The sequence below is a fragment of the Bidens hawaiensis genome, unplaced genomic scaffold, assembly GCF_021521415.1.
Source record: "Bidens hawaiensis isolate Kalapana, Puna unplaced genomic scaffold, B.hawaiensis_p1.1 tig00030218_1, whole genome shotgun sequence".
NCBI lineage: Eukaryota > Viridiplantae > Streptophyta > Magnoliopsida > Asterales > Asteraceae > Bidens > Bidens hawaiensis.
Window position 1 is genome coordinate 37,894 of NW_027495029.1, and position 7,055 is coordinate 44,948.

The following is a 7,055-nucleotide window of genomic DNA, read 5'->3' on the forward strand; positions in this document are numbered from 1 at the left end:
GTTTTTAGTACAAAGAAGTTTACCAAGAGAACAAGCAGAAACAACTGGAATTTGCCCACTAACAAGAAAGTGGGATTCGATAAAGAGACTCTGAGGTGTTATAACTGTCACGAGCCGAGTCACTTTGCTCGAGAATGCACGAAACCCACTGAGGTAAACCGGGAAAGGGCATTAGTGTCGGTAGGTGGTGTTAGAGGAGAAAGTGTAATTGTTGCTGGAGAGAATGAGCGGGGATTGGTAGCTCAGAAGTTTGATTTAAATGACCTGATGGCAGCACACAACATCAACAATTAGACTACTAACTTTGCTCGGATTGATGCTACTGAAGAAGAGAACGATGCAGATTCAAGTAAAGGATCTTCAGTTTGCTTTCATGGCATTTACTTCTTCCAACTCATCTAAGGTAAGTTCTGAATTGTGTTCTGTAGGTTCCCAGCCGGATCTACACAGGAGTATCTCGTAGCACGAGGGTACGGAATCCCCTACGTATACGATTCGAGTGCTAAGATGATGAATACGTAAATCACACGCAACACACAAGTATATAAGAGAAAACTAGTTATATTGCCAAGAGTAATAACCAAAACCAACCACGTAACACAAAGATGTCACAAAATAGCCGTACCAAAATCCTGTCTAAAGAGCCGAAGTTAGACATTATATATTAGTGACAACTTCGCGTAACACACTAGGCGAAGTTGTCCTAACTTCGCTCAACTCAAGTTCGCTGAAACATATAGCGAACATAAAATAACAAGTTCAAAACAATATGAAAAAAGTAAACGATTACAGACACAAATAAAACACGAGATACTGAACTACTGGCATCATGCACCAACAGACTCCCCCTTGGCAGTAGCTTCATATCTCTAACATCTTTCTCGTGTCTTGTAATCCAAAAATCATGTACCCACCGTCTTCAAGCATGAATGCCCTGTCTCACGCAGACAGAGACCACCCTATGGTACTTCTTTGCTGCATCTTTCCACGCAGGAATATAGAAAATCTTCTTATCATTAAGTACCTGCAAATCAGCTTGAGACAAGTTAACCAAGTGCATTGGATCATACACTCTCAGGATCTCCTGTTCATCCTCATATTCCAACACGGCTTCAGTAGTCTGGCAGTCAACATACCACCACTTGAGATCCTTCAACACATCTTTGGGCATCAGCTTCATTAGAACCTCATTCAAACATCGAATCGGCTTGTATTTCATCACCATCCAGGGCTTACCATCAGCCCGCATACCTTGTTCCTTGTCTTCAACCAACTTTCCTTTCTGAGGCTTCAACAACTCAAACCTTTTCTCTTTCACACTTTCCTTCCACACAATCTTTCCAACTCATCTCGCAAAGTTGTCATCACTTCTATTAATCAATCTCAACTGCGCCAAATCTTTCACCTCACACTCAGGCAGGGTGTTGAGCTATCTCAAAGCCTTCTTAAAATACTGAACCCCATCATATCGCTTTATCACAAACAATTTCAGCTGTTCATCGTACAACCAACAGATAATACCTTTATTTGATTCAGCATAGCCCTTGATATTGTAACTTTTCTTGAACATTGTTGGTACCGCATGTTTCTTTGTCTTGAAGAACCATTGAGCACAGCCTTCTTTCCATCTTGGCTGTTCTTCCCACTCAGAATCACCCGACACATTTTCATCTTGACCCAACTTTACCTCATCAACACTTGGAATATCATGCTATACACCATCATCAACTATCTCTCCTTCTTCTAACTCACTATCAATTTCTATCTGTTCCCCAATCTTTTCAATCTCACTTGCCGTCAATACAACATCAACTAAATCATCCTCATCATTTCCCAACACCTCTTCATCGTCTACAACCACCACAGTCTCACCACCTGTACTACTTGACGGACCAGCAGACTCCCCCTGAGATGTGGAAGTCCCAAGATTTTGTTCAGTTCTTGGCAACTCACCACCTGCATATTTCGATGCATTGGGATCATCGTCTCTGTCTTGCCTTTTCTTTGTCCTTAAGTCATCACCCTTGAAACCCGTCTCCCCCTGAGATGCTAAGAACTATTTAAGAGCATCAAATAGCTTACCGTGTTCAATGAGAAGTGATGATTGAATCTGATTCTCAGCCACAAGCCGCTGAATAGCTTGTGTCTGAATGAGATTAATCCGTGACTGTTCAGTAACAACCCGTTCGAGAGCCGCAATCCGCTAAGAGTCAGACATGGTAGCATCAAAGTCAAACCGCATATGAGAAATATCTTGAGCATACGGCGGTGGAATTCCCAAACTTGATGGTATATCAGATGTAGGCTGAATAGTAACAGTGGGTGGTAAGGAGACAGGTAACCTAGCAGTTGCTACCAGCGTGGACTCAACAAATCTAGCAACCACCTCTGATGGAGTAATGGTAGGAGGCGGTAAAGAAACAATTTCCGGTGCAGTAAACTGGAACGTAGTTGGAGGAATACCAAATGATGACGACGTGGTCACCAAAGGTACACTCGAGGTTACCGGTAATGTGACAGCTGAAGAGGCAGGTAACATAGTCATACCAGATAACGATGGAGGAGTGAAATGGACAACACTTGAACTTTCTCCAGCCCTTGCCCTCTTTGATCTACGAGCAACACGATATAGCTCATCTTCATAATCTGACTCACTATCATCAGAGTCCTTCTTTCGTTTACCATGAATTCTCTCTTGTGCAACCAGAACACGCTGTGCTTCTACTACATCATCGGTGGAAGAATCGGATAGAGTTTCTTCTGAATCTGCCACAGAAGCAATCGACGGGCCCACCGATGGACCAACACAGAAACCTGTACACCAGAAACTGTCACAACTGAGACTTGAACCTCAGCTTCAGGATGATTCTCTCCATATCAAAGAAGCATTGCCCTCCAAAGGTAACTTCAAGATCAACTTGTTCTTCAGGAGCTGCAACAGGATCAGCATGAGTTGCTTGCTGTACCATGGGTGGTGGTTAAACCACAGGAGGTGGTTGAGGGATATCAGCCTGTTGCGGTGCTGGATCATTAAATTCATCTTCCGGAGGAGCAACATACTCAGGATTCACTAAGTAACCAAACAAGGCAGTGTGCCTCAGACGTAGCTCCTCCCTGCTACGTGCACTCGATGGTCGACATTGAGCAAAAATTCTTTTAGAAACACTCTCCACGTAAGAAATAGGACGTCGTTGTGACAGATTTGGAGCTACATGATTGAGGATCATCTGTATGAATCTCGGGTACATAAAAAATCTTTCCCGAAGCCACTTCGTGTCACTGACGGTCGATCTCATAGAAAATCATCTAACTGAAACTGTAAGGCTTGTTGTAAGTCAACGCAGTCATCGCCGATTGCATTGTCGCACCCATACCATCTGTACCAGCTTTGCGACCAGACATGCACACAATCATCACGTGCATCAGAAATCTCCACTAATCTAACAGAAACCCCTTTCTTCTCTAAGAGTCCGCCAATGGGCCTGAATACCCCATACGAACAATTGCACCATTTCGGAAAGTGGCCGAAAAGTCAGTAGGGTCGTCAATATTCTCAACCCCAAACTATAAAGCTTCCCTGATCTGATTGGCGGAGAACTGTACCACCTGATTGTTAATAGTAGCGCGCATCACAGGTGGGTCAACACGACAGTCATACTCAACCGAGTTCCCGAAATCTTCAATGTTCGGTAGTGAGATCGGAAGAGTAGTAGTAATGGCATGAAAAATACGTGAGCGAATGAGAAACGTAATGATCTCACGGAAGTCATTAGTTCCACGACCATCCGGATCCAAGGTGATATACATGTTGTGACCCGGAAAAACTGTCTCTTATCACCTCTGCCTTCGTAACCACCGGTACCATCAGCACCAGCCACTGCAGCCATATCTGCAAAACAAACGAGCTAAGTCAGATCACTACATCAACAGGTCATAACTTCGCTGTTTACTAGAAGCGAAGTTATGATGTAGCGAAGTTAACGTAAAGAACTTCGCTGGAGTAGAAGAGTTCAAACATAAATTGTACCAGGGTCAACACTACCCAGGCGAAGTTACAATTTATTGAGCAGAAAGGGTCTTAATGACAGGTTTTAAAGTGGGCGAAGTTAAGTTCAACTTCGCCGAGACCTAACTTCGCCCCTGTTCAACAAAGAAAACAACTATTTGATTTATCAAGACACGGTGAGATCAGAGGGTAGACGAAAGAAGGTAAGTAGATGATTAAGGTAATGGATGACTCGTTAATACTAAAACGGCCTTCAATCGATCTTACTATGTGTTTATAGGGTTTGATAAAAGATGAATTAAAAATCGTACATTGCGAACCAGATTAGCAACCAAAAATAAGAATTATGTGACACAATGATGCAACGAACCTTTAACACTGAACGAAAACTGATTATAATGAGGTTTGATTCAGGTGAATAAGTTCGCCTAGGGTTTTAGACGAAGAGGTTGGACCAAAAGTTTGACCCAGTTTGACCACTGAGGGCCAGTTATATACTTTTGGAAAACCCCAATGGCGAAGTTAACGTAGGCAACATCGCCATTTACCCAACTTCGCCCATGGTCACCTTTTGGTCAACTTCGCCCTTAAAATAAGTTCGCCCACAGCGAAGATAATGAAGATCACAACGTTCAAAAACAAGTAACCAAGAGCTTATGAAGTCAAACCATAAGACAAAATACATAACAAAAGTTAAATAAAAGGACGAGATCAAATTTCAGTCTTGCAGAAACCCAGCATGTTTTTAGAAAAGATCCTAACAGGAATCATACTGATTAAGAGACTGTCACACAGATCCATGTTCAGCGGTATTATGACATAGAGAAACAGGTTTTAGGCAGGTATAAAACTTAGTATGGTTTTCATTGCTTCTGTGATACGGATTAGGTTCAATTAAGCTCAAAATTTAGATGGACATCACATGAGAGATTGTGATGCCTCCTATCTATTCTCAAGGCGTATTTGGCTTTCCCTAAGTCACCCCGAGTTGATTTCGACCCTAGTGTCTGATCAATCAATATTCACATGTCGACCTTCCGACTCGTCTTCCCGAACTTCCTTATACTTAGAAATGTTCTTTCTTGCCTCTTCCTTGATATTTGTAATTAGGTAATCTTCATAAGGCTTAATGATAATAACAAGAGTGTATTTTTTTATGTGACAATAATACAACTGCAAGTCCCGAATCTTGATCACTGCAGAAACATAACACTATCTTCGCGGGAATCGAAACATTTATGGGCTCGTGTATGACTGGGTAATCACTTTTCTTCCTATCATTCAGAGAGATGTATGTGGAGACATGCACAGCTCATAATGACTCACCACAGTAAATCGAGAAGATTTAGTTTGTACCACTTCTACTTTTACGCACCATAGAAAGCTACCATAACATACAATGACTGTTCTAGAGTCTTTTAGGCCTAATAACTTCACCGGTTAAGCACACAAAATCTGTTTATCTATCACTTTTCAAGGTTGGATCAATTTTCATTTTAACACCAATATTAAAACTTCTTGCGAAGTTATAGGCTGAAAAATTATATCATTTCCCTTTAAAAAAAATTTTTAAAATTCAGACGCCCTGAACAAGCCAAAGTCTTTAGGTAAGCGGCTATCCTGAAGATCCAGTGGATCAGCCGGACTGACCACATACGAGTATGTGTCATTCCAACTAAGTATGAATGACTAATTTTAAGCGAAAGAATAAAAACTCATCATAAACCGCCCCGGTCACTTTCAGTCATCTGGCTAATGGCTATCCTTATAGTCTACACGTAGATGTAAGGACCAAACATATTCATGGAATATGTCCTTCAAACTTGAGCAACCGACATAATTTTAAGCGATAGTGATGTTTTTTTTAAAGATAAAAAGAAAACTAGGTTACTCGGGATTGATCATCCCATTAAGCTCAACAAGGTTTTTGAAAACGGGATAGGTTAAACGCTTTTGTAAAAAGATCGGCAAAATCATCCAGTGAATCAACCTTTTCAAGCATAATTAATTTCTTCTCAGCACAATCCCGTATGAAATGATGACGAATGTCAATATGTTTAGTTTTACTGTGTTTAACGGGATTGTTAGTTACTGAGATTGCGGCAGTGTTATCAATGCAAATAGGAGTTTGAGTGAAATTCAGACCATAATCGCGTATTTGTTGTTGTACCCATTAAACCTGGGAGCAGCAGTTAGATGCTGCCATGTATTCTGCTTCGCAGGTGGATATGGCTACAGAGGTCTGCTTCTTGCACTGCTATGACACCAATCTTCCTCCGAGAAACTGACATCCTCCGGTTGTTGACTTTCTGTTCTGATTACAACCTCCATAGTCAGAGTCGGTATGCTACCAAATCCAATTGTCCTCCTTTCGAGTACCAGAGTCCCAGCTTGGGCTTTCCTTTAAGATATCTTAAGATTGTCTTCACTCCCTTCATGTACGATTCCTTCGGGTTGGCCTGAAAACGAGCACAAAGACAAACTGCAAACATAATGTCAGGTCTAGATGCAGTTAGATACATTAAAGAACCTATGATTGCCCGATATTGAGTGGGATCCACATCTTCATCACTGTCGGAATCAGCACCCAGTTTGGGGTTGACGCAGATTGGAGTGTCGAACGGGGTACTGTTGTCCATCTTAAATCTCTTAAGCACATCGTGAACATACTTAGTTTGATGAATGAAAATGCCATCCTTCTTTTGATCTACCTGTAAGCCCAAAAAGAAAGTTAATTCACCCATGGCGCTCATCTCAAACCTCTTCTTCATGACTGCTTCAAACTCCCGACACATAGAAACTCTTGAGGCAGCAAAGATAATGTCGTCCACATAAACCTGGACGAGAAGAAAAACACCCCCTTTTCTTTTACAAATAGAGTGTTGTCGATCTTCCCTCTCTCAAACCCATTCTTTAGCAAGTAATCTGACAAAGTTGCATACTAGGCCCGTGGTGCCTGATGTAGACCATATAACGCTTTGCTGAGTTTGTACACATGGTCAGGAAAATATGGATCAGGGAAACCCGGAGGTTGTTCAACATATACCAC